This window comes from Dasypus novemcinctus, chromosome 17 (assembly GCF_030445035.2).
Source record: "Dasypus novemcinctus isolate mDasNov1 chromosome 17, mDasNov1.1.hap2, whole genome shotgun sequence".
NCBI classification, from domain to species: Eukaryota; Metazoa; Chordata; class Mammalia; order Cingulata; family Dasypodidae; genus Dasypus; species Dasypus novemcinctus.
Window position 1 is genome coordinate 83765349 of NC_080689.1, and position 25078 is coordinate 83790426.

General features: G+C 39.9%; 1 long non-coding RNA gene across 4 annotated transcripts; it reads left to right on the forward strand.

Annotated features, from left to right (window-relative positions):
• The first annotated feature begins 7618 nt into the window (after positions 1 to 7618).
• Positions 7619 to 17939, forward strand: LOC131274048 (uncharacterized). Of its 4 annotated transcripts, none has more exons than XR_009181256.2 (8): positions 7619 to 7770; positions 10274 to 10386; positions 10819 to 11012; positions 12847 to 12914; positions 14914 to 14950; positions 16793 to 16880; positions 17290 to 17403; positions 17493 to 17939. It is a non-coding gene; the product is annotated as an uncharacterized lncRNA (long non-coding RNA). The 4 variants fall into 4 exon arrangements; XR_009181254.2 differs by having other exon boundaries at positions 7620 to 7770; positions 14914 to 14988; XR_009181257.2 differs by lacking the exon at positions 16793 to 16880 and having other exon boundaries at positions 7621 to 7770; positions 14914 to 14988.
• Positions 17940 to 25078: the final 7139 nt, after the last annotated feature.

Sequence of the window (25078 nt, forward strand, 5' to 3'; positions counted from 1 at the left end):
TGGTCAGATATATAAGACTCTGCCTTTTCTTCCTGGAGCCCTACAGTCAAACTTACTCTTCAGGGAAGAGTCACTTCGAGGGCACCCATCAAAGCAAACAGATTAAATCCATTCAGTTGGACATTTACAGACACTGTGCCACAGACGATACCTTAAGCCGAGAGTAGCAATAGGAATTCAGTGCCATTTGGATCTGGTTCCTAGGTATCGGTGGCCAACTTTGCTTCTCCAGGGTCTATTGTACCTTCTGAGTCCCGCAACACTCACCAGCAAAACCCCTCCTCCATCTGTCTCTGTGTACCCGGTGATTCTATATCCTGTGCTTTTATTGCAGATCCCACCATTGACAGCTACAAAGGCCTTAAGCTGGAGGCCCCAGCCTGAGCTTAGAAGAGCTGTAGATCATATGGTGTTTAGAGATGCCTCTGTGCTTATTCTCTTCTACCCATACCCAAATAAATTTTGGTAGAATTTAGTTAGATAAATTTAGATTGAGTTTTAGAGAAACATTTTACATTTAATGTTAGATATTACTATATTAATCAATATTTTCTCCTACTACTTGTGTTTCTTAATTTATCAAAAAAAATTAAACATGTATTTAGATCAGCATGTTAAACAAAGTTAGAGCCAAATTAATTATAAAATTTGGTCTCCCTCCTGGCTCCCACCAAGGTCACTACTCTCTCATAGAATCCTCAATGTTTGATAGTTGAACAAGTAACTGAAAATTTAGTGCTTAACTTCTGTCCTCAGGACAATGTCTTCCAGATGTTTCATTTGCTGAAATCTGTTTACTCACCTGGAAGGGATTATGGCAATAACATCACCCTTGGTCTAGCAGGATAACTTCGAATTCACTGTCTTTTTTACTTTCTTTTCAGTCTTGCTGGGGATAAAACCATCAGTCACATTTCCTTCCACAAAGACATTACCCCATTTTCACATAACACAAAATATTGTTCTCAAAAATGTTGAAGAGATTCTAATATTCTTTCCATAATGCCGCATGCTTTCCTCTAATAAATGGTTTTGTTTTCTTTAAACCATAGTAATTTCACTAAAATTTGCCTTATCTTTAGACCTTCTGTATCAATGCTCAGTGTGTAATTTTATTATGGAGCTTCAAATAAGTCTTTCCAGAAAAAATGGAGTCATAATTTTTAATAATTGCTGCAAGTATTTGCTTTTAGTCTCTCATTCAAACACTGCAGTATTCATATATTGGCCTTTCTATGCTGATCTTAAACTTTTGACATTTTTTTCTCAAATCTTTTACATTATATTAAATTTCTTTTAAGCAATTTCTTCTTTTTAACTTCTCTTTCTATTTAGGTATTACCTTTTCACTGTTTCTTCTAGTTTATATGTAAATCATGAAATGATTTTTCCCCCCATTTTTTTCTTATTCTTCCCTGATTTCTGTCCCTTCATTTTTGAGGGTTTTTTTTTTTTTCCCTATCTCATTGATGATGTTCTCTCATATACTGTTTCCTTTCATCAATGCTTTTACCTTCTTTTTGAGATAGTACATTTCACTACATAATGTACATCAAAAAGAAGAGCCTTACTTTGCACTTATACCTGTACTGGGAATAACATCAATATTTTTTTCTGTTGGTATTTCATATGATTTTTTAAAAATTTGTAGATAGAAACAAGATTCAAAATAGCTTTCCCAACAACACAGATCTGTCTCTGTCCAAATTTTCTTTGAAATTAAAAATATATATAACAGCTTTCTTCCCGATATTTCTGGGTTCTGTACTTCTACCACTCTTAAATATGGGTCTTCACTATCATTACCTCTATTGCACCTGTTATTGTCTATTTGTTTCTGCATCTGACTAGTGAATACCTCCTTTGAATGTATGCTCTTGTCTTGATGTGGAACAGCTAAAATCACTTTGCCAAACAAAATCTAGTCATTCCCTGAAAAAGGTCTATATATTTCCAGAACCAACTATCTTTAAGGGTATTTTTTATTGTATGTCTTGAAATGTATTTCATTTCTGAATCACTTCGTTCGTATATATTTATATGCACTTTATTTCCACAATTATTAGATTTTGGTTTCTTATACTTATTTTATATTGAATTTTCTTTGTTCTGTATACATTATAGTTGAGTCATAAATTTCAGTATTATTTTTATTTAGTTTTAAATTAATCTATTTTCAAACATATTTGGCTTTAGCAATGGTGATTCATTTTTAAATAACATTTTAATTTCTATTGTTTTGATTCCTAATCACATAAGAAAAATGGTATGTATATCTGGACTACATATATAGCACCAAGTAGCTTTATTACTATCCTCAGGCACAACACCAACAACCCCCAAAGCAATCTATATATTTTCCATGGTCCCCAAGGATTGTCCTTAATACCTGTCCTTGCTACATTAAAAGCACTATTTTATAAATAACCTCTACAAATAAAAAACATCATTTAAAATGGTTTACAGAATATTAAAATTTAGGACCACATAAAAATGTTTCAGCTATATCATATCATGATCTCATTATGAACACCTGAATACATACACATTAACAAGAGAGATGCCATTCAAAATGATTAGAATGTTGGCCTCCTAAAATTAGCTAAAATTCCAGGACTTCAGAAATGCACTCCCAGACTTCCTGTACCCTGGGGGTGTTCTACTGCTCACTGAGTGGATGGTCATTGGTGGAAGTCATTTAACTCCATTAGCAGCTGCATGCCATCTACATAAATTGTAGCAACCTGTCTTTCCCTGAGATCAGGAACAAGATAAGGTAGTGAACTTTCATCACTGCTAATCATCATTGTCCTGAAGTTCTTGAGAGAGCCATCAGGCAAGAAAAAGAAATGAAAGGCACCCAAACTGGAAAGGAAGAAGTAAAGCTATTTCTATAAACACAGATGGCCTAATCTTTTACAAACAAAATCCCAAAGAATCCACAAGAATAGTAATGGCACTAATAAAGGCATTCAGCAAAACTGAAAGATACAAGATACACAATGCAAAGTCATTTTTGTTTCTATAATCCAGCATAGAACAATCTTAAATGGAACTTTTTAAAACTTCCAATCAAATAGCCTCTAATGAATGAAATATCTAAAAATTTAACAAAAGGTGAAGCATTTATATACTGAAATTAGAAAACACTGCTGAGTGACACTGAAAACCTAATCAAATAGCAAGATGTCCATTGTTCATCGACTAACTATTGTTCTGATGTCAATACTACGCAAGGGAAACTACAGATTAAATTCAAAATCAAAATTGAGTAGACTTTTTTTTTACAGAAATGGAAACGCTGGTCCTCAAATTCCCATGGAATCATTAAGTGGCTAAGCTAGCCAAGACAGTCTTGAAATAGTTTGACAATGTAAACACGCTTATCAAAATATCACTCAAATTTACCCTATATAATATACAAAAAACTAGGAAAACCTGACCTATTCTTAAGGGAAAACTCAATCAGTAGACACTGTTCTAAATTAACCACAGAAGGATTTATCAGACAAAACAGTTGTTCTGTCTATGCTCAATGAGATTAAGGTACATTCTCCTTAATTATTTTGTCCTTTTTGTTTTTAAAGATGCATAGATCAGACAAAGCGTTACATTAAAAAATATAAGAGGCTCCCAAATACACTATTCCCCACCACCCCTACTTCTCCCACATCAACAACCTCTTTCATCAGCATGGAACAGTCACTGCATTTGCTGTAAACATTTTGGAGCACTGCTAGGCCACAGGGGCTGCAGTTTACACTGTACAGCCTACACTCCCCCCAGTCCATCCAGTGGGCCATGGCAGGACATACAATGTCCTCTATCTGTCCCCATAATACCATTCAGGTATTATGAATGAAATCCAAAAAATATCTGCATATCACAACTCTTCTTCTATCTCCCTGCCCTCAGCAACCCCTGTTGCCACTGTATTGACATAAAGGATACAATTTCTTCCAATGCTAGAATCACAATAGTTCTAAAGTAGAATACCAGCAAATCCACTCCATTCCATACTCTCTTCCTCCATCTTGTGGGCCCCGGGATGGCAAATGTCCACTCCAAGTATAACCTGAGAGGGGGCTTACAGCCCACATGGCTGATGGACTGTATTATCCCATTTGCAGTTGTAGACTCTCTTGGTACCCTGGTGTGGTGGTTGGCTAGCCTCACCTCCCTTTTAGCTGACCTGGGTAAGTCCAATGAACTGGAAAGTAGGTATTGCTACTCTGCTGAGGCTCAGGGCCCAGCTGGCACATGGTCCAGAGACCCAAGCCTCCTGAGCACACACCAACCCCAGCCCCAACCACAGGTTCAGTGAAATTGACAGAAAAGGCGTGTGTAGAGAGGTCACATCTCCATCCAACTCCATCAAAGGGCATTCTCTTTCATTGAGTGGAAAGATAGGAGTTCTCAGCAGAGAAAAAGAAACAAAGAAAAGATGTAAATGACAACTTTTGATCTAAACATAAAGTTATAGAAAATTTAAAAAAATTCATTGAGCAATCCCAATTAGAGAAGACAAGTAAGGGATGAATGAATTGGTGAGATGGAATTTAGATGAGTAGAAATAATATAATCTGAGAAAAGAGAGCGAGTGAGAGAGAATTGATCCAAAACTTGAGCCTCATGATCTGTGGGGCAATACTAAAAGTTTTAATATTCATTTGAAAGACTGGGTTGAGCAGAAAGAGGCTGGTGCCAATAAAAAGGTAAGGGAAGAAATGACTGAACACTACTCTATGAAAGAGAGATCCAAGGGGCTCAAAATCTCACCCTGATACATCATAATCAAACTGCTGAAAACTAAAGATGAAGAAAAACATCTTGAAAGGAGTCAGAAAATTTGACAATTTATTTGTAGAAGAATAACAATTTGAAGGCCTTTGATTTCTCTTCAGAAAATATAGAGGCCACAAGAGAGTGAATAAACATCATTAAAGGGCTAAAAGAAAAAACCCTCAACCAGGAATACTGCAGTCATCAAAAGTTGCTTAAGGTTTAAAGGCAAAATAAAGACAGAAGGAGAGGATGGAAAAACAAGTGAATTCATCACCTGATGACTTGCTCTACAAAGATGGGAAAGGAACTTCAGGCTAAATGGAAATAATTCAAGGAGGAAGCTTTCAACTTCAGGAATAAAAGATGTGGATCAGGAATGGTGAGTATCTGGGGAGAAAGAATAACTTTTTTCCAACTGTTAAATTGTTAAATATATGAATGAATTTTGAAAAATTATAAAAATACAAAATGTTTGCAGAAGTTATACCCTAGACCGGGAACTCAGAAGACCACTTCAGCAAAGAGGGGATTAAATGATTCCTATGGCTGTAAGGTGTCCACATTTTAGTTGGGTGGGTAAAACATTAATTCTTTTAGACTGTGATACCTGTATTATTCTCAGAGCAACCACTAAAAAAGAATTCCAAAGGAATTCCAGAAAAATTGTATAACCCAAATGGTCCTTTTTCTAAGAGATAGGAATAAAGTAGCTAAAACATCAGTATACAAGTTATTAAGTGAAAAATAACTCTTGGACAAATACCTACAAGCAGGATTGCTGGGTCCGATGGTAACTCCATTTCTCCTAGCCTGTCCTTCCCCCCACCATAGTCACCTCCACCACAACAGGACTGATGCCTTCTGCTCTTTAGATCTGAGTGGCTCTCCCCAGTCCCCCAGGGGATAAGGTGGGGGATTCACAGGCCCTAACCGCAAAGATGCCACCTTCAGCAGGCTCCAAAGCATCTGAGCCCAATGGTTCACCTGTTTCTGCTGTCAGCTCGAGGGCACCCTGTCCCATGTGGATGCCAACTTTGCTGATGCCAGAGTAGAGGATGGTGGCTGTGTCTCCCAATGGGTCCTGTCTCCCTTGTGACAAACTCCATCTTCCAGCATCAGAAAGTCCAGACTTGCCAGAGGAGCCAGGGGGCTGAGCCACAGCTTTTGATGTGCCTGCATCCTGCACATATTTGGCTAAGGAGCAGCTAAGGAGCAGTCAGAAGTCGAAGACAGGTTCCTATGGCACTGGGAGTGCATATATTCTGGGGGTCAGTGGATGGTTCTCTTCCTTCCTCCCCAGGCCTGGGTTCTGATGAGAAACCTCCATTCTCAAAGCTCAGAAAGCACCTCCCTCCAGAACTTCCAGACCACTCCTGTGACCTCATGCACCAAAGCAAGCACCTTCACAAGCTCATACACCTGTTTCCCACCGCTGCAGAGGGAGTGGTGTTCAGCCCCAGCCCCCTCCAGGCTGCCCCAGAGGTCCACAAGGAAGGTAAGTCAGAATGGCCATTGGTCTAGTTTGTCAGCTTTTGTGGTACCCCAGAGGAAGATCCAGAGAGAAAGGGGTTTCGATGTGATCTCTGGGGTAAAATAGATTCAAGGAATTCAAGGAATTGCTTAATCAAATCCAGTCACCATAAAGACGACATTCCTCGGCTGCCACAGAAGCAAGGGAACCCTCTGATGTTTCACCCTCAGGCAATGAAGTCACTATTCTGATTCTAGACTTGGAAAAGAAAGCAGCACTTCACAGTCAACAATGCATTGGGGGTGGAGGAAGACTGAGTCCAGCTTAGACAGGCAACACCATGCAAACTTCCAGTCTAACTGCCTTGTAGTTAATCCTGTATCTATTTATGGAGTCAACATCATGAATTCACACCAAAATATCCACTTCGTCCGCCAGCCCACTTCAAGAGGGTTCACTGCAAATCTTGCATTTTCACATCTGTAACTCTATCTTTTGAATACTCAGAAGGTAGTTGAGGTGAGATACAAAAAAGAACTGGATGGTCAGTTGAATCCCAAGACTGTGGTGAGTTTACTGAATAGAACTGGTCATCTTTTGCATTTTATGTAGTGGGCTCTTGATGTTTTCCTTTCTGAAAGCTCACTATTGTCCTCATTGTCTACATATCTGCTGTTGTCATTGCTCCTAAAAAGAGATAAAGCCTTGTGAAAACTCATGGTGGGAACATCATTCTCTCTTGTGAGACTGGGTTGGGTTAATTGATACAACATGAAGAGAGTTTTGCTTGAGATCTGCCTGACCTAGATATGTAAGAATTTCTGGGGGTCCTCTGAGGGATACTGGCCTTCATGGAGTATGGGGGTGAAAACCCCCTGTTCATGGAGGGCCATCTTTCTTCTCCAAGTCTAGTGGGGACTCTTGATGCAGGAACACGAAGCATTTCTGTGTTTGTCTCCCTTGGGGATTTGAGATTACTCTCAGCATGATTGGGTTCTCTAAGGATGTGGACATCTCAGAGTACAAATGATTCACCATGTCCCCTCTCTGTAAATCATAAATCATAATTTCTGCAGTGAGTTCAGAATGAGCAGGAGTATGAAAATGCATTCAACATCACTAGTGATCAGTAAAATACATATCAGAACCACAAAGTCTCACGCCCATATCTTCCAGAAAGGGTACTCTTAGGATGAGAAAGACTTCAGCAGGGAAGGTACGGACTCCACACTAAGAGAGTTGTTCAAATATTTAGTCAGGGAGATAATTGGGAACAGGGAGACTTCATTCATTAACTCACCAAACCTCAGTCAGGTGGGTGACTTTGCCAGTTGATGAGCATTAACTGTTCTTCCAGGGTAGTTCAGTTAAAGGTGAAGCTAATTCTTTGCATAGCTGTTATCTGGCAGTTGGTCTGGAATGTCTTAGGTTCTGAGCCAGTAGAGGAGCCAAGCAGACCACTGGTCACTTGGGATGGTAGTCCAACCCACAGGAAGACTCACATGAGGCAGAAGGTATTGTGAAGATGCTGGGGGAAGTTGGCCAAAAATTTGGACATCCTTGATACTTCAGAAGGCCTTTATGTGGGGGAAACTACCTCATATTTTGCATCAAGGATGGAAATGTAGAGACAGGAGGCTGGGTCAGGATAGGTACTCTTCTTGTGGGTGAGCCACCTCCTCCAGGGCATCAGTTCTTCCCCTCAGGAACTTTGGGGCAAGAGGATTTTTCAAAGGAACTGTTTCAGTACACCATGGTTGACATGTCATATAACACATATTTGTTGGCTTAAAGGAGTTTATTGTCTCACAGTTTTGGAGGCAGTGATGCCAAGATTAGACTCAGTAAGGTCTGTGCCCTCAGTGCTTGCTTCTGCCTTTCCTCCCCATGATCCAGGGCAACACTGGGGTTATGGAGGTGAGGATTTCTGCCCGCCCCCCCTTCCCCAGAATAGTCACACTAATATACAGACTCAGGCTCCAGGGTAGGTCACCGCCTAGAATGCCTCTCCTTTACTTCCTTTCCCTGACGACTTGGGGCCATCTGGCTCTCTAGCAGGCCTGTTTTCAACTGTTTCAAGGTTTGGTTTGGGTTTCTAACCCCATTATTTGTAGTGCCCTCCTAAGGGGTTGGTAATAAACTTTCCTGAAAACAGTAACAACAACAACAACAAAAGACACCTTGGCTGCCTTTAATTCACAACTGTTGTGAAGTAGTTTCTAATATTCCATGCTCTGGTCTTCCAGACAGATATTTTAGTATTTCACACTCAGTTTGGGCCTAGTCCTTTGGCAGAAGTTTTTAGCACAACATAAGAACAGTGTGCCAACTGCACTATTATTGTTCCCCCAGTTTATCCAGTCTGCCTTTGGTGTCCATAAATATCTGTCTGGGAGGGTAGAAAAAGGTCATAACTCCACTGTGGGTGTTGCTCTTGGAAGTTAGGATGACTTTTGTCTCACAATACTTATACATTACAGTTATGAATTACCATATGAAGAAAAGTAACTGAGCAAACAGGTGAATAATAAGAAAAAACATTAGATATATCAATAAATTAATATGGATTGTGTCTCTAATTTGAGCCAAGACCATTACTTAATTCTGGGGACAGCCGATGAGGCCAATGGTACTAGCTCAGTATTTCAGATCTGGAAATGAGACGCAGACAATTGAGTAAATTTCCCAGCTGATATGAAGCAGAGTCAGGAATCAGCCCTGAACATGTAATTCCAGTGACCACGTTCCCAATCACATTCATCTTCTGGCCTTGAACATAACAGCTGCTGTCAAAAACATGCTGGGTAAGGCATTAGAAAAGCAATTCAAGGCAAGTGTTCAGAAGCACGTTCGACCTTTTGACTTTCACAGGTGTCATTAGCACTCAAAATAGTTATTTCTCTATGCAACTTAAACATACTATTTAAGAAACTTCAGATGGCATAGCAAAGAGAATCAAAATCACAAGCTCACCACTGAAAAAATACCAATGCTAATTTTTTTTTTTTTTTTTTTTTTTTTTTACCGTACTGGGGTTGGGGATTAAACCTGAGACCTCATGTATGTGGAAAGCCAGTGCTTAACCACTGAACCACATCGGTTCCCGAGTTGGTTTCTTTTGTTTGATTGTTGGTTGGTTGGTTTTGTTTTTGTTTTTTTTTTTCAGAGGCACTGGGAACCAAACCTAGGACCTCCCATGTGGGAAGCAGGTGTTCAACTTCTTGAGCCACATCCATACTCCAATGCTAATATTTGAAAGTATTTCTTCTCTGGTCTTTGACCATTAAAACATACACACACACACACACACACACACACACACACACAAGATAAAGAACTCAGTTAACTATCTAACCTGAAGGACAATACAGAATACTGAATACCCCAAATACACTACAACTACAGACAACTTCTCAAGTCTTCTTTAAAGCCCCTTGCCTGGAAATACAAAGATGGGACATGATTTGGATTGCTACCTGAATCTGTGCTCCCCTAATTGCAACCCTAAGACCCTAAATAAGTGCCTTTGTTGCCTTGCAACTTAGTTTATTTCTCAGTTGACATTACATAGTGTTAGAAACAGGATTCTAAGTACCTACCAACCTGACTCTGGAGCTACTGTTGGATTTGAGCATGGTAAAGGCAAAAGCCCCTTCAGCTCTGCCATCTCCCCAAAAGCCCTGAGTTCCTGTGTGTGAGTCCTCTTGGTTCTGAACATGCCTCTTTTTGGTTGAGGTTCTAGACCTTTTAGGGGTGACTTTTGAACTTTGGCATTTTGACATAACAGCAGTCCTGTTTGTTTACTTGAACATTTTTCTTCTGGTTTGGCCTGGTGATAGAAGGCCTTTCTGTTGGCCTTTTTTTTTTTTGTATATAGGGAGAACTTATTTGTTTGGCAATTACTTGAATGGGACTTTTAAAATTCAACTTTGATAATGAGCTCTTTTAAGTGGGGGATGCCTCCCTAACAATCAATTTGGCTTTTGTGAGCAAGCAAATTATTTTTGGTCAGCACAGGATGGGCACTTAAACACTATTTGAATGTGTACCACCTTTTAAAGAGAGGCCTTGGCCTGATGGAGGAACCACCTAGTGACAGGGCAGATGAGAAGACCCCATCTAATTCCAAGGTAAGGTTGCCTTTCTTTGTCTGAGAAAATTGTCACTTTACTTATTCCTTTCATTTTCAATTGAGTTCAGATATGAAAATTCTGACCGTGTACATTATAGATGACATATACAATTTCCTTACTTAAGGAGTATTCTATTACTGTGTCAAGTTGTTATTTACAAATAGCAAGAGCAGGGAATCAAGTTTATGGGCTTTTTAATTGGCAGCAGTTTTTCCTTCTAAGAGTAAGAATTTTTTGTGCCAACCAAAATAGACATGAGAGATGCATTATCTAGGAAAAGTGTGTATCTTTCCATGTGTGTCTGCTACAATTACTTATGGGACCTTTCACTCAACCACTGTTTCCCATCTGTACCAAAAGTGCAAAAGATCTGTGTCAACACTACACAGCATGATCTGATCCTGAGTGTTTTCTTTAATATAATTACAGGTGACCTCAGGTACAAGAGAAAATGGTATGCATTTTTGAACTTCAGAAAAAATCTAGATAATTAAAAAACCAGGGTGGAGCTGATGTAGCCCAGTGGTTGAACACCTTCTTTCCATGTATGAGGTTCTGGGTTCAATTCCCAGGGACTGTGCGCTTGCTTTACTCTGAAGAACCACCCTGATTCCAGCTTCCAGGTGAGAATGAGAAATGGGGATGTGATTATTTTCTGGGTTAAGTGATGGCCATCTGTATTCCCTTTAGGTGGTGAGGGTTTGTGTACCAGGGCTGGAGATATCTATGTTAGAGTCTTTGAGATGAGATTGTGAAGGTGAGGGTGGAGAAGCTATTTCCCATCTGTATAGCACAATTGCCAGTGTCAACTTCTCAAAAAAACCACTACTACACCCTTTACATATATTTACTCATTCAACCTTCAACACAACCATACTATGACTGTTTATTCCCACTCTTCTGAAGAAGAACGGAGGTGCAGAGACAATTAGCCTACAATTTCAAACAGGAGTGTCCCTGATCCTGATGCTATAGCCATAATCTAGCCCCATCACTTGGCCATGCGATGATTCTACACCATGCCAGCAAGGGAAACTGACTGCAGACTGTGAATTGACATAGGGTGAAATGCACATAGAAAGTCCACATGCCTTTTCAGCTCAGATTCTGAATGACTGGAAGCACAATCTGGTTTACCTAAGTCAGTCCTCCACACTACAGCCCAAACAGATAGGAACTGGGAGATGTTAGCGTATTTCATAACATCAGCATCTTGAGTCCTAGAAATGCTCAGCACTGTTTGCTGCACGCCTTAGGGACAGTGACCAATAAGAACTCAAGTTACCATTTGGCTATTGATCTGGTGTATATCATCCTTGCTGCAACTTTTATAACTGCATTAGAGCCTTAGCACTCAACTCATGTCTCCCCTTAATAATGAGCTATCAAATTGGTGCCTGGATAGTATAAAGATGGACATCCATCACATTCAATGAATAAGCATTCAAGGTATAGAAAAGGAAGACTGGAAGGAAAAATACTACATGATTTATAGTGGTCAATTTTTAAGTGGCAGTATTTAAATATCTTCAAATCTTCTATAAATGAGTATCTTTATGATTAAGGATTAAAAAATAAATAAAACAGAATGTTTTGCCTAGACTTGAATCCAGTCCCACAATAAAGTTATAAATAAAATGTCTTTAAAACAATTACCCTATTATTAAACTTTAGAAAGCTAATAAAATGCTCATGTACAAATAACAGCAAAATCCTGCAGAAACAGGTGCTGGACATTGTATGTCCTGCCATGGCCCACTGAGTGGACCGGGGGAGAGTGTAAACTACAATGTAAACCATTATCCATGTGGTGCAGCAGTGCTCCAAAATGTTTTCACCAAATGCAATGAATGTCCCATGATGATGATGAAAGAGGTTGTTGATGTGGGAGGAGTGGGGTGAGGGGGGTGGGGGGTAAATGGGGACCTCTCATATTTTTTGAATGTAACATTTTTTAAAAAATAGAGAAAAAAATCCTATACAAAAGATGAAAAATGGGAAGCAGGTATAGCTCAGTTGTTGAGTGCCTGCCTCCCATGAATGAGGTTCAGAGGTAAATCCCTGGTACCGCCTTTAAAAAAAAAGAGAGAGAGATGACATATGTGGAACCATGGATACTGATGATTTCGTAACAGGACAAGGTGATAGTAGCATTTTAGTTGGACTTCAAAATGGCAGGAGGAATGATAATCCATCATTGAACAATGGCATGTACTTGGTAACTTTTTTGGATTATTTCACATTGCTTTGGGATGTCATTAGCTACAAAGTCAAGGACTGCATCCCATTTTATTCCTCCACCTCCATTTTGCTTCCCTTTTTCTACTCATTGGCAGCTCACACTATCCTTGTTAAATACCTGCTCTATATTACTCTAATGTCCATGTCAAGCAAAACTTCAGAGTACTCCAAGGGCAACACCTCCAATGTACTGACTATTACTCTTTATCCTCCTAGCTCCCCCAGAGGGCCTGCTGAAATACCTGGGAGCCAGGGCAGTAGAGGAAGCCCCACCTAATTCCAAGGTAAGTTTCCCTTTAGAACCATTGCTTTCTGTATTTTTCTTTTTCCGTTCAATTAAAGCTGACCATTACTTTATAGATGATATGTACAATTTCCTTGGTGGGGACTGTGTTCACTTGGCATCTGTTTTGACCTGCCGATCTCTGTTTCAAAAGGACAACCACGAATGGAAGCATTAGATTAGCAGCCATATTTTCTTGGATTAAGAATTTTTTTAAATGCCAACCAAAATGGAGAGATACATCGTACAGGAAAAGCTCATGCCTTCTCCTCAGATGTCCCCTCACTTGCTTTTTGGTTTCCTTGACTTGACCCTCTTTCCCATCTGGTTTTCTAAAGCCTTCTACAAACACAACATAGCAAGTTGTGATCATTATAGTGTTTTCTTTTCTGCAACTGCAGGTGGCTCCAAGAGCAAGCAACAATAGTATGTATTCTCTCCTCACACAATTGCTGAGGAAAAATCTAGATGATGATCAATGAATATTCCTTGTTGGCTTTGTCTAGAGAACCTCTCCACAGAAAGAAGCTTCCTGATGTGTGTGTGTATGATTCTCAAGGTGCATGTGTGAGAACGTGTGTCCATTTGTGTGTTTTCCTAGATTTCTCTAACACTAAAAAGTTGCTAATGTCAGCTTTCTGTTTAAAAAATGCCAGCTTCCTTTCTTCATGGGTATATGTCAAAATTTTATCAAGTTATATCCTTTAAATATGTTTAGTTTATTGTATGTCAAGTATACCTCAGTAAACCAGGAGAATACCCCATTACCTTTCAGGAAAATGTTCACAGGACTGTAAATGGATAAAATTGTGGGAAACGGACTTGGCCCAGGGGTTAGGGCATCCGTCTACCACAGGGGAGGTCTGCGGTTCAAACCTCAGGCCTCCTTGACCCGTGTGGAGCTGGCCCATGTGCAGTGCTGATGCGCGCAAGGAGTGCCGCGCCACGCAGGGGTGCCCCCGTGTAGGGGAGCCCCTCGCGCAAAGAGTGCAACCGTAAGGAGAGCCGCCCAGCGCAAAAGAAAAGTGCAGCCTGCCCAGGAATGACGCCGCCCACACTTCCCGTGCCACTGATGACAACAGAAGCGGACAAAGAAACAAAACGCAGCAAATAGACACAGAGAACAGACAACCGGGCGAGGGGGGGGAATTAAATAAATAAATCTTTTTTTTTTTTAAAAAAAAGATCATTAAAAAAAATTGTATTAGAGAACACCTCTTACTAAGATTTCATAATAAGTCTTCATTTAGTAATAAATCTCACCTCTTAGTAAGCCTGTAAAGTCTGATCATGGCATTTTGATTGGTCATGATAAAAGAAAAGCAGCCATATCTGACTTTTTCAAAACATATGAGATATGGAAGGATTGAGAGGTGAATGAATTTTTGAGTTTCACACCTAGAGAATAGGAAACCATAGTCTGGAGATATTAAGTGCTTTGACTCCAAATTCTATACATTTAGTTCACATCTCTTCGGCCTGGCGGGATCTCGAATTGTCTATAAGTTTGGAACATTCATGATTTCAGTTCTTATTTCTGAGCACCACACCTTCAGGGCATCTGCAGCACAATGTAGTATTATCCATTTTTCAAAAGCGCAACAGCCATTTGTGCTAGTAGCTATGCCATGGACGATGCAGAAAGAACATTTCCATCCTCACAATACACTTTCCCGGGCAGCAGCTCTGAGCCTGCCATTGGTCTTTTCATTGAACTCATCTAATATAGAGTATTTCCAGAACAGTCAGAATTTCAGGGTGATAAGTTTGGACATAAGAGCTTTAATGATCCATCAAAATGGGGAAAGTAAATAGTTAAAAGGGGATTCTTTCTCCACCTCGCTCATTTGCAGACCATTTATAATGTCTTATTGAAGGCCTCTGACTCCACAGAGTCCAGAGATGGTCTAAGAACCTGTGGTGATCTTGGGTAGCCAGCAAGCCATCAAGTGGAGAAGGAAAGGATGGGTGTGCCACATTCTCCAAAAACTTTCTTGCAGATGTATGTGTTCCTAAAGATTGGCTTGTGGATCAGAGGTATGTCTCCACCAGCAGTGATGAAAATGACAATCCAGGTAGGTAATATCACTCAAGATAGGATCCAATGTGAGTGGGTTATCAGGAACAGTCTAGTAACACTGCTACTTTAGCAACTGAAGAAGGGACTGTGAAATCAGAAAGTAATGGAAATATACATGGAGGTCTGCTTTATTCTTTCCATATTTAATAACAATAGTAAGAAGTATTATCATCATGTTCTTTGAGTGTACTGTGTTTGCAATCATCTTTCCTTGCTATGCTATTTAAGATTCACTTTCCCATAAGACCAATCCTCAAAGCCTTTGTTTTTCCTTGGTTAGCAGCTCTTGGGAATAAAGCACAAGAGAGTGTAGATGAGGTTTTGGTGTTGACCTACAATGGAGGGGATCTGGCAGGACACAAGCTCTCCCAGACTATCAACTAGACTTGGGACAAAGTTCTTCTACTGGGTGCCAGGTGGTGGTTGGGAATTAGGGTTTCTCCCTCTGTACTTACCGGTCTGGTAGCACTTCATTAATGTTTTATCCTTTCTGACATAAAGAACATGTGCTCTGGGCTGACTACACATGCACCTGGGTGCTGGAAAGGTATTGAAGGAAACATATCCTTGAACATCCTTCTATTCTCTACTGCTCACACAAATCCAAAATCCTGGGATTAGATTAAAACCTGAAATTGCTTCCACTTGAGAGGTTCATGTACAACTCTTTCTCCAACACATTCCAAAGCCTGGCTGGGTTTCTGGAGGCCTTGTGTGAATGGCCTGCCAGGCTTGCTTCACATATTGGCTCTTGCTGTCTTGGAGAGTCTCTGGGAAGCAGGGCCAAGGGTTCCCTGCTCCTCTCAGATTATTCCCATAATACACTGCCACCCTCTTCAATAAATCAATTGATCAATTAACCAATCCATTTTAAACCAGGGAGCAACTCTCAGAGGCACGGAGTTGAATCATGTCCTGTGGGTGACAGTGACCATTAATCCTATAAATCAAGCGATTGTCCTGAGACTGGTATGACCTTAGGTTCATGGAAGACACTTTGTCCTCACAGCATCCCTATAAGTTTCTGAACTGATTGGAGGGGTTGACTGTAAGATTAGAGGTAAAGTAACTTGTCTGTATTCAGTTAGTCTGAAAGTGATATAATAGGGGATCGACAGGCCACTTAAATAAGTGGAATCTTTTGGGAATTCATCAAACCACTGAAGTACTAGCACTGATGGGTGCCTGGACAAGACTGAGGAAAGGTACATGGAGGGGCATGACTGTCGAGTGGGGAACAGGGCAGAGTTGACTGGCTAGAACACAAGACCTGATTCAACTCCATGCTTCTGATAGTTGCTCCCTGGTTAGAGAGGATTGGTTAATTGACTGATATTTTGGAGAGGGTGGCAGCATAATATGGGAATAATATGTGCACAGGGATTGTTCTCCAGTGTTCCTGTATCATAGAACAATATGATTGGTGGAAGCTGACAAGGAGAAAGCAAATGGGCAGTAATACAGAGAGAGAAAAGAGGCAGGGAGGTAGTGAAGGTGGTAAAAAGGAGAAGAAAGACAACATCATGTATAGAAAGACATGGAGAGTATCTGCCTTCTTAGAGGAACTAGAGGGTACAGGCATTCCTCACTGGCCACAGGTATAGTATTTGAGAGCTGGGAAAGGGACTCTGGAATCTTAGACCCACTCCTTCACAGCCAAGGTGAAGCGACTGAGACCCTAGGAGAGGAGTGTGGTGGTGAGGACAGAATTGTGTCCTGGGATAAGACCACACCCTGACATAACCAACAGGAGCTTGAGTTCTGCCCTCAACCCTAACTTTCCCATTTCCTTTCACAAGGTTGATAGATCACCATTACTGCCGGGGTTACCAGGAGGCTTACTTCACAGCTTCTGAAGTATCAGATACAGAGAACAACAATTTGCATGTAATTTCCTTCCTCTCTCTGTCTTTTTTGTAATCTCTCCCTTTCTTATTCATAAGCTCCTCTTTATAGCTTTTCTCCATTCTATCTGTTCCTTATTTTCTGATTCTTATCCTGAAGGAAGTGGTCTCATCCAGGAAGTTGAGGTCATGGGAACAACAATGTCTATAAATTTCTCCCATCCTCTTTACCTATTTTCTTAGCATTGCCCTGGTTTTAACATACGTGCATCACTGAATCAGCTTGCACAAGCCTGAATGGTCCAGGCAGGGAACTGGGCTGGTTGTCAAAAGCCTTGGGCCACACCCAGTGGAAGGAGCACCTGTGAAGTTAGTTCTGGGGTGGGCTCTCCCCTTGCAGGGTGTTCCTGCACATGTGCACATGGTCATCAAGTGGGTTCCTTTCCTTGCAGCTGTCTACACTGTTCAAAGAAGAAAAGTGTCTTTTCATAAATCCTCTTTTCCTGGAATACACTGAAGACACTGAAGAAATGAATGAAAAGACAGGAAGAAGAGGAAGAGGAAATGTGAGTGTGGAGTGGATAGGATAAAGAGAGGAAGGGAAACAAGTCCACGTGCATTCCATTGCTTTCCTAACCTTCTTTTGGCACTTTAGGAAAATCAGCAAAACTGAGGAGAAACTGAGGTTTCCAGCATTCTGTGTGAACACGGAGGTGGAAACATGAACTGGCCGGTCAAAGTAAATGCAGACAATTAATGATCCGAGGTGTCTTCTGGCTCCTGTTACCCACTCCAGAAAAACTCCTCCCTCCAATCTCTATGCCTCCCCAGTGATCCCCACTACTGACAGCACAAAGACCTTGAGCTGGAGGCCTCAGCCTGAGTCTCAGAGGATCTGGAGATGATATGATGTTTGGAGCCTGAAAGGGGATATAATACCAAAGAAATGGAGATGCCCCAGTGCTCAGCCCCTTTTACCCAATTCCCTAATCAGCCAATTGAGGGAAAATTTATTTTTCATTTTCAAAGACTTATACTGAATTTTAAAAATAGGTTTGACATTTAATTTTAGATGTTAACACATTAAACAATCTCTCTCCAACTACTGGTTTTTCTTCATCCTTATCAATAAAATAAATACATAGATAGATATGCACCCTAAACAAAGTTAGAGTGAATGAATGGACAAATAACTGTAAATGTAAGACTTAACATCTGTCCTCCTACCAATGTCTTCCTGAAATCTGTTCCCTCACCTGAAAGGGATCATGGGAACATATTACCCAACTTCAAGCCAGTGAAGTTGGATTTCAATGCTGTTTACACTTTCATGTCAGTTTTGCTGTTGATAGCACCATGATTCACATTTCTTTCCACAAATATATTACCGCATTTTCTTCTGGCACAAAATAGTATCAAAACTGATGATGAGATGCTAATGTTCTTTTCATAATGCACTTGCTTTACTCTAATGCACAAAAGACTTCATTCTACTTTTACACCCTAGTAATTTTAGCGAGAATATGTCTTGCTATTAGTCATTCTGAGTCAATACTCAGTGTAAGGTTTCATAATGCAGCTTCAAAGAATCTCCTTCCAGAAAAATAAGGAATTATAATTTTTAATATTTTTTTCATGTCTTTGCTTTGGTTTTCTCATTCAGGCCCTCCAGTTATTCATAGATCATACTTTGTATGCCTGTCTTCAACTTCTGACATTTTTTTCCTCAAATTTGTCAAATACTCACTAATACTTGGCCATCCTACATTTAAAAGCACTATTTTAGAAATAACCTGTAGAAAAAAATTCCTTTAATTTGGCTTGCTGATTTTTAAAATGCCTATACACATAAAAACCTGTCAGCCACATTATGCCATGATCTTATTACCCAGCATCTTGCCAGCATGTGAACTGAAACCATAAAAATGTTGGACTCCTACAAATGGGCTCACACTGAGATTTCACAAATGCACTCCCAGGCTTCCTGTATATGGGGACATTGTGCTGCTCACTAAGTAGACAGCCATCTGTGGAAGCCATTGAGCCCTGATCACAGCTACATCTATAACACATTCTTGTGGTGTATCTCTTAAACAAATGACAAGAGCTACATCATTTAAGCCTCCTTCTTGCACTTGACCTCCCCTGCTCTGTACAAGTGACTTGTTCCAGTATCTTCCAGTAAAGTTTGGCTGAACTTATGAATTACATAGAGTTTGACATGGCAGAGGAATACAGGGCAAGAAATGAGATTCTATCCCAGCTCTACCTTGCTTCCATGGCTGAATGTGAGAGAATCTTCGAATCTCTGGACCAAACAGAGATCATGGGTAAAAAAAAAACAAAAAACATTCATCTAAATCAATTCATGAACTAACAAAAACTAAGAAAACTAAGCTAAGTTCTTGGTTCTACACTTGCTTTCCAAATGATGGCAGAAGGCCTTGATTGCCTCTAGGAAACACAGAACCTAAGACAAGGATATCAAATTCTTGGCTTTTCTGAGGAGAAAGAGAATATATTAGAGATATTATGTGAGCAAGGGAGTTGAGCCAAGCAATCAGGTGGTATATACTAGGGTAGAGGGGCAGTGATGGGTGATGTCACCTGCCTATCACTCATCAGGGATTATCTTCGGTGTGAAAGACCCACTCCTTTTCCTTGTCTGACATTTGGTCCCACGCAACTCACCACTTGGCTAGAGGAGGGGACAATGAAGGTGCCATCATCAGTATCTCAAGATAGTCATCAGTAGAAGCATATTTACAGAATAAAGGCAAACTCTTAAGCAAAATGATATAATCACCTAAAATCAGGTACTAGAGGGTGGGGAAAGAGAAGTAAGAGAAAACACACTAATTTCATCACTGCTCACAATGAGGATTAATACACACTAAAGAAATGGATGATTAAGGGAAAATTTAAAAAAAAACCAATAACTAGATCAAAATCACAAACCAGAAAACATACATATGTACACGGAAGCATACAGGTGCGAGAAGTGTACTTTTGAGTACTCTTGCCCTTTAATAATGTGATAATGAATTGAAGTAGTTTCCAGTGTTAAATACAGTTAAAATCAGCATCAAAAATAGAGAGCAGCTTTTTCCTTTTGCAGCCATCGCTGAGCGGCAGCAGCCAAAATGAAGTTCAATCCCTTTGTGACCTCTGATCAGAGCAAGAACCATAAAAGGCATTTCAATGCACCTTCCCACATTTGGAGGAAGTTTATGTCTTCCCCTCTTTCCAAGGAGCTGAGACAGAAATATAATGTTTGATCCATGCCTATCCGAAAAGATGATGTTCAGGTTGTGAGAGGACACTACAAAGGTCAGCAAATTGGCAAAGCAGTCCAGGTTAACAGGAAGGAATATGTCATCTACATCAAATGGGGGCAGCGGGAGAAGGCTAATGGCACCACTGTCCATGTGGGCATTCACCCCAGCAAGGTAGTCATCACTAGGCTAAAACTGGATAAAGACCGCAAAAAGACCCTCAAATGTAAAGCCAAATCTCGCCAAGTAGGAAAGGAAAAGGGCAAATATAAGGAAGAAGCAATTGAGAAGATGCAGGGATAAAAGAATCTTATGTACAACTTCCATTAAAAACTGATAAAATGAAAAAAAAAATAGAGAGCAATTAAGAATTCCAGTTTATATTTTATAAATAGCTTAAAATCAATTAAGCAATGCACTTTTCCACATAGCAGAAGACAGATGAAAGTGCTTAGATGGCTTAGGCACCCCTCTCACTTGATGAGTATGGAAAGAATTAAAGAGCTGTATTGTTTGGGAATGATGGGGAGATAGCTCTATCTCTTTGCAAAGGGAGAGGTAGGCCATGCTTCACACAGAGAAATTCAGTTAAATCATATGAAAAGGAATTTCAGGTTTTGGTTGCATTATTGCAATAAGTGACTTTGCAGAATTGAAGATTTGGTTTAAGGTTTTATGAAGGAAACAATTTGGTTGAAAGGCAAGAATATTCTGGTGTGGGAGGAGTGGGGTGGGGGAGTGGGGGGTATACGGGAGCCTCTTATGTTTTTCATAACATAACCTTTTCTGTGATGTATCTTCAAAATAACACAATTTATAAAAATGATGGGGGGGGAGTGGGTTATATGGGAACCTCTTATGTTTTTTCAATGTAATGTTCTATGTGATCTATTAACTTTAATAAAAACATTTAAAAATAAAATGATTTCAAATTATAATGATAAACACCTTGATTTTCAGCCCTATGTATTAAGAACTGTTGCAAAGTACCTAGTTACGTGTTATTTCATTTAACCTTTACAACCACCCTATTAAGAAGGGACTCTTTTACAGATGAGAAAACTGAGGCTTACAGAGATGAAGTCACTTGTCCAAGGTTAACAAGGGTCTGCCTGCCACACAGTCTGTGTTCACAATCATTCCACCCAGACTGTCTCCCTACAATTGGTGCAGCTGATACCATGAGGGCAACCCGCCTTACCCTTCTGAAGTGCTTCCAACCAGGGCATGTTGTAATACCTATCCTACATCTAGGCCACATATCCCTTTATTGGCCCCCATGTTGATGCGCAGTCCTGCACAGTCTCCCTCTCTAATGGGTTCTTATGTTGAGCTACATTATTGGGTGGCTGTGAGGACTAAGTGCTTTAATACAGGCAATAGTGCCTGGCACATGGAAAGCACCTAATAAATGTTATTACTATTACAGTCATCCTCATTATCCAGCTCACACCTGGGGCCCCTGAGGTTTCCTGAACCAAAATGTTCTCTGGTTACAGTGCCTTCCTCTGTTCCAGATAAACAATGACTCCGATCCTTGGGATTCACATAGTGCATTTCCTTTACTGGTCTAAGTATCCCATGAACAAAATCACTTATTTGGGTCAGACTGAGTGAGTCTCTGTTCCCTGTAACCCAAACAGTGAAAAAATGTATAGATGGATTGTTTTGATAGGTGAATTTTTAAAAAGTTTCTAAAGTTACATTATTTTTTCAGGAATGAAAATATTTAGAATGAAAGTGTATTAATAAAAAAATTAGTTTCAAATGCAGGTTTTATTATATTACTAAGAGGGAGAAATTTTATCATCACTGGAAGTATAGATATGGGTCCTTTTTGTTTCCAGGTAGCTTACTCAAGAAAATTATGAAGAAAAAAACAATGAATTAGAATTAATCTGTGAAAACAATTCTTGATGTCCTGACACTTGAAACTTAGCTCAAAAACTCTCTAAGACCTTTGTGTTTTCCATGACAACTATTTCATTTGCTTCCTCCTTCCTTATTAGTTATGCATGCAATTTTTATTATAGTTTTTCTATATTTGTTCTTAAATTGGGTTATAATTGTTTTCCTTGAGTTTCTTTATGTGTTTGTCCTGTCTCACCTAGCAGAATATGAACTCCAGTGAAAAGTGTTTCCTCTCTTCATTTCTTTTAAAATGGCAGTGGTGTATAATATAACAAGCAGGAGATATGAAATAAGATGATACAGATGCTAGAGCGTCAAGTCCCAATTCTCTCACACATTGATAAATCACTAAACCTGTCTCAGTCTCCATGGCATTTCTATAAAGAGGAGATGCTCTCTATCTGATTTCAAAGTCCACTGGGTTTTTCACTTTGCTTCTCTGACTCTGGTGGACCAAATTCATGAAAAGAATCCTGAACATTTAAATCCTCAGGTATATGTGGTACCGCTCATATTCAAAACAAATTACTACATGGAAAGTGATGAAATGACAGGTAGTGTCAAATGTCAAAGGCCACCTGATCTGAACTTCTGGAGGGCATTTACCTTCTGACAGTTTATCTTTAAAGCACTGGTTAGAATCAGATTCCAAGCCATGGTATTTTGTCACATATCATAAGCTAACACAGTCTGCCTGCCAGCCTGTCCCCCCAGCAAGTCCACTAGTCTAAAGCTAGCTTGCCACCACTCACCGGCTGCAGACTCTGAGCTTTTACCTGGCCATAGAAAATCACAACTTGGTATTTATAGCTCTGACATTCATATAATGTAATGCAAAAATCTCATCTGACTGCACTTACAGATTACAGCTTAAATTGTCTTCTCTTTCTCCCCTCCTCCAATAACTTATGACTAAATAAGAATAAATTAAACAGAAACACTTTCAGTTCACATTTCACCTCTCTTCTGCAGAATCATATCAACAAAATAATAATAATGGTAGAAGTACTCATTTGTTTTCTATAAATTGTCCAAGTAAAATATTCAGGATTCCAACTAGTGCATCTGAACATTAGGCTAGGATACTAAAGGAATGTGATTTGTAAAGATGCAGAGGCCACCTTAATCAGCATATTAAAGTGGATGATCATAAAGTAAGAAAGTAGTTTTTTTGTGCTGCTGAAGTAAAATACCTGGTAATTACCAATATCACAGTGGGGTTGTAGAAGTAAGAAGCAAGGTAAGTGTGTTTGATGTGATATGCATTGCATTGAAATATTTAGTAAGTATATGAAAATTAAGAGATCCCTCAGTAGGTTGTAGGATCAGACTCCTGCAGCAGCTGGCAATTGCTGGAGAGTGGATGGAGAATATGTTGCACTTTTTGGACTCCTAGAGCAGCTGGCAATTGCTGGATAGAGGATGGAGACTATGTTGCAGTTCTGGACTCCTGCAGTGGCCAGCAATGACTAGATACGGCCAGATGTACAAGGGAACATTCAAGTTTTCCATTGGTTTCGTTAGTTTATAATAATAACCTGTTTTGCCTATGTCTCAAAGGATACACACTAGGAAAAATGAGGTCAGTTTCCACTAAGCCAGGGGTTGAAGGTTTCTTTACCCCTGGGAAGAAGCAGCTGCTGAAATGACACAAAGATACTTGTTCAGGGTCTGTGCCAGGCTAGAGGGGACACAGCTGCTGAGTCCCTAACAGTGAGCATAGGGCCTAGTCCCCCAGGCAAGTCCCCTTTAAGGAAATGGCCCTCCTGAGCCAAGCTCAGGAACCACAGGTAGACCCACACTGCCCACTGCTTGTAAAATGGCAGAGCTCCACCAATGTTGAAAGGAGCGCACAGCAGCTTATTCTGTCCTCAATTTAAGGCTGTCTTGAATTTGTGCATCAGTTAGAATATCAACAGAATAATAATAATGGTTGAGGTCATTATTTGTTTTCTATAAATTGTGCAAGTAAAATATTCAGGATTCCAACCAGTGCATCTGAACAACAGGCCAGGATACTAAAAGTATCATAGGATCAAAATCACTTACTTGATATTTCTGATGCAACAGTGGAGTTCTCATAATTGGGGCTAAATCAGACTTCTTTACAGATACCAGTGGATTCAGTTTTCTCACCTGTCATTTAAACAAAAAGCATGACACCTTAAAAAAATTCAAAAGAAGGAAAACACTACATACATAAAGATATGTATTACAGTGCTATACACTAAAGAATATAAATTACTTCAATGCTAAACAACTGGGAAGTGAATTAGTAAATCTTGATTCTTTAATAAGATGAAGTACCGGGAGCTGATGTGGCTCAAGCAGTTGAGCAACTGCTTTCCACGGGGAAGGTCCTAGGTTTGATCACTGGTGCCCCCTGAAAATGAAAAAAAAAAAAAGGAAATAACAAGCAAATCAACAAAACAAATTAACTCAGGGAGCCACTGTGGTTCAGTGGTTAAGCGCCAGCTTCCCATTTACAAGTTCCCAGGTTCAATCCCTGGCCCCGTACCCCAAACAAAACAAAACAGAAATAATAAATAAATAAGATAAAGTACCATTTAACCCTTCGAAATAGTCATTATCAAGACTGTAAAACAGTAGAGGAAAATACTTGTAATATAACATTGAATGAATAAAACAAATTATAAAGGCGACTGTATATAGCTACAAATATGCTGTATTAGGTTAAAATGCATAGATATACTCTATTAGTAAAGGAAGAGCTGATGCAAAATAGAAGAAACTGGTTGTTTTTTATAAAGGGTATTTATTTGGGGTAGAAGCTTACAGCTACCAGGCCAAAAAGGGCAAGCTACCTCCCTCACCAAAGTCTATTGCCACGTGCTGGAGCAAGATGGCTGCCGATGCCAGCAAGGGGTCAGGCTTCCTGGGCTTCTCTCTTCCTGAGGCTTGCTTCTCTGCAGGTTCAGCTGCTTTTTTTTCTTCACAAGTCCAGCTGTAGATTACAAGGCAAATGGCACATCTCTCTTCCCAGGGCCTCTGCTGTATCTGCTTCTCTGTGTGTTTACTTCCCAGGCTCCAGCTC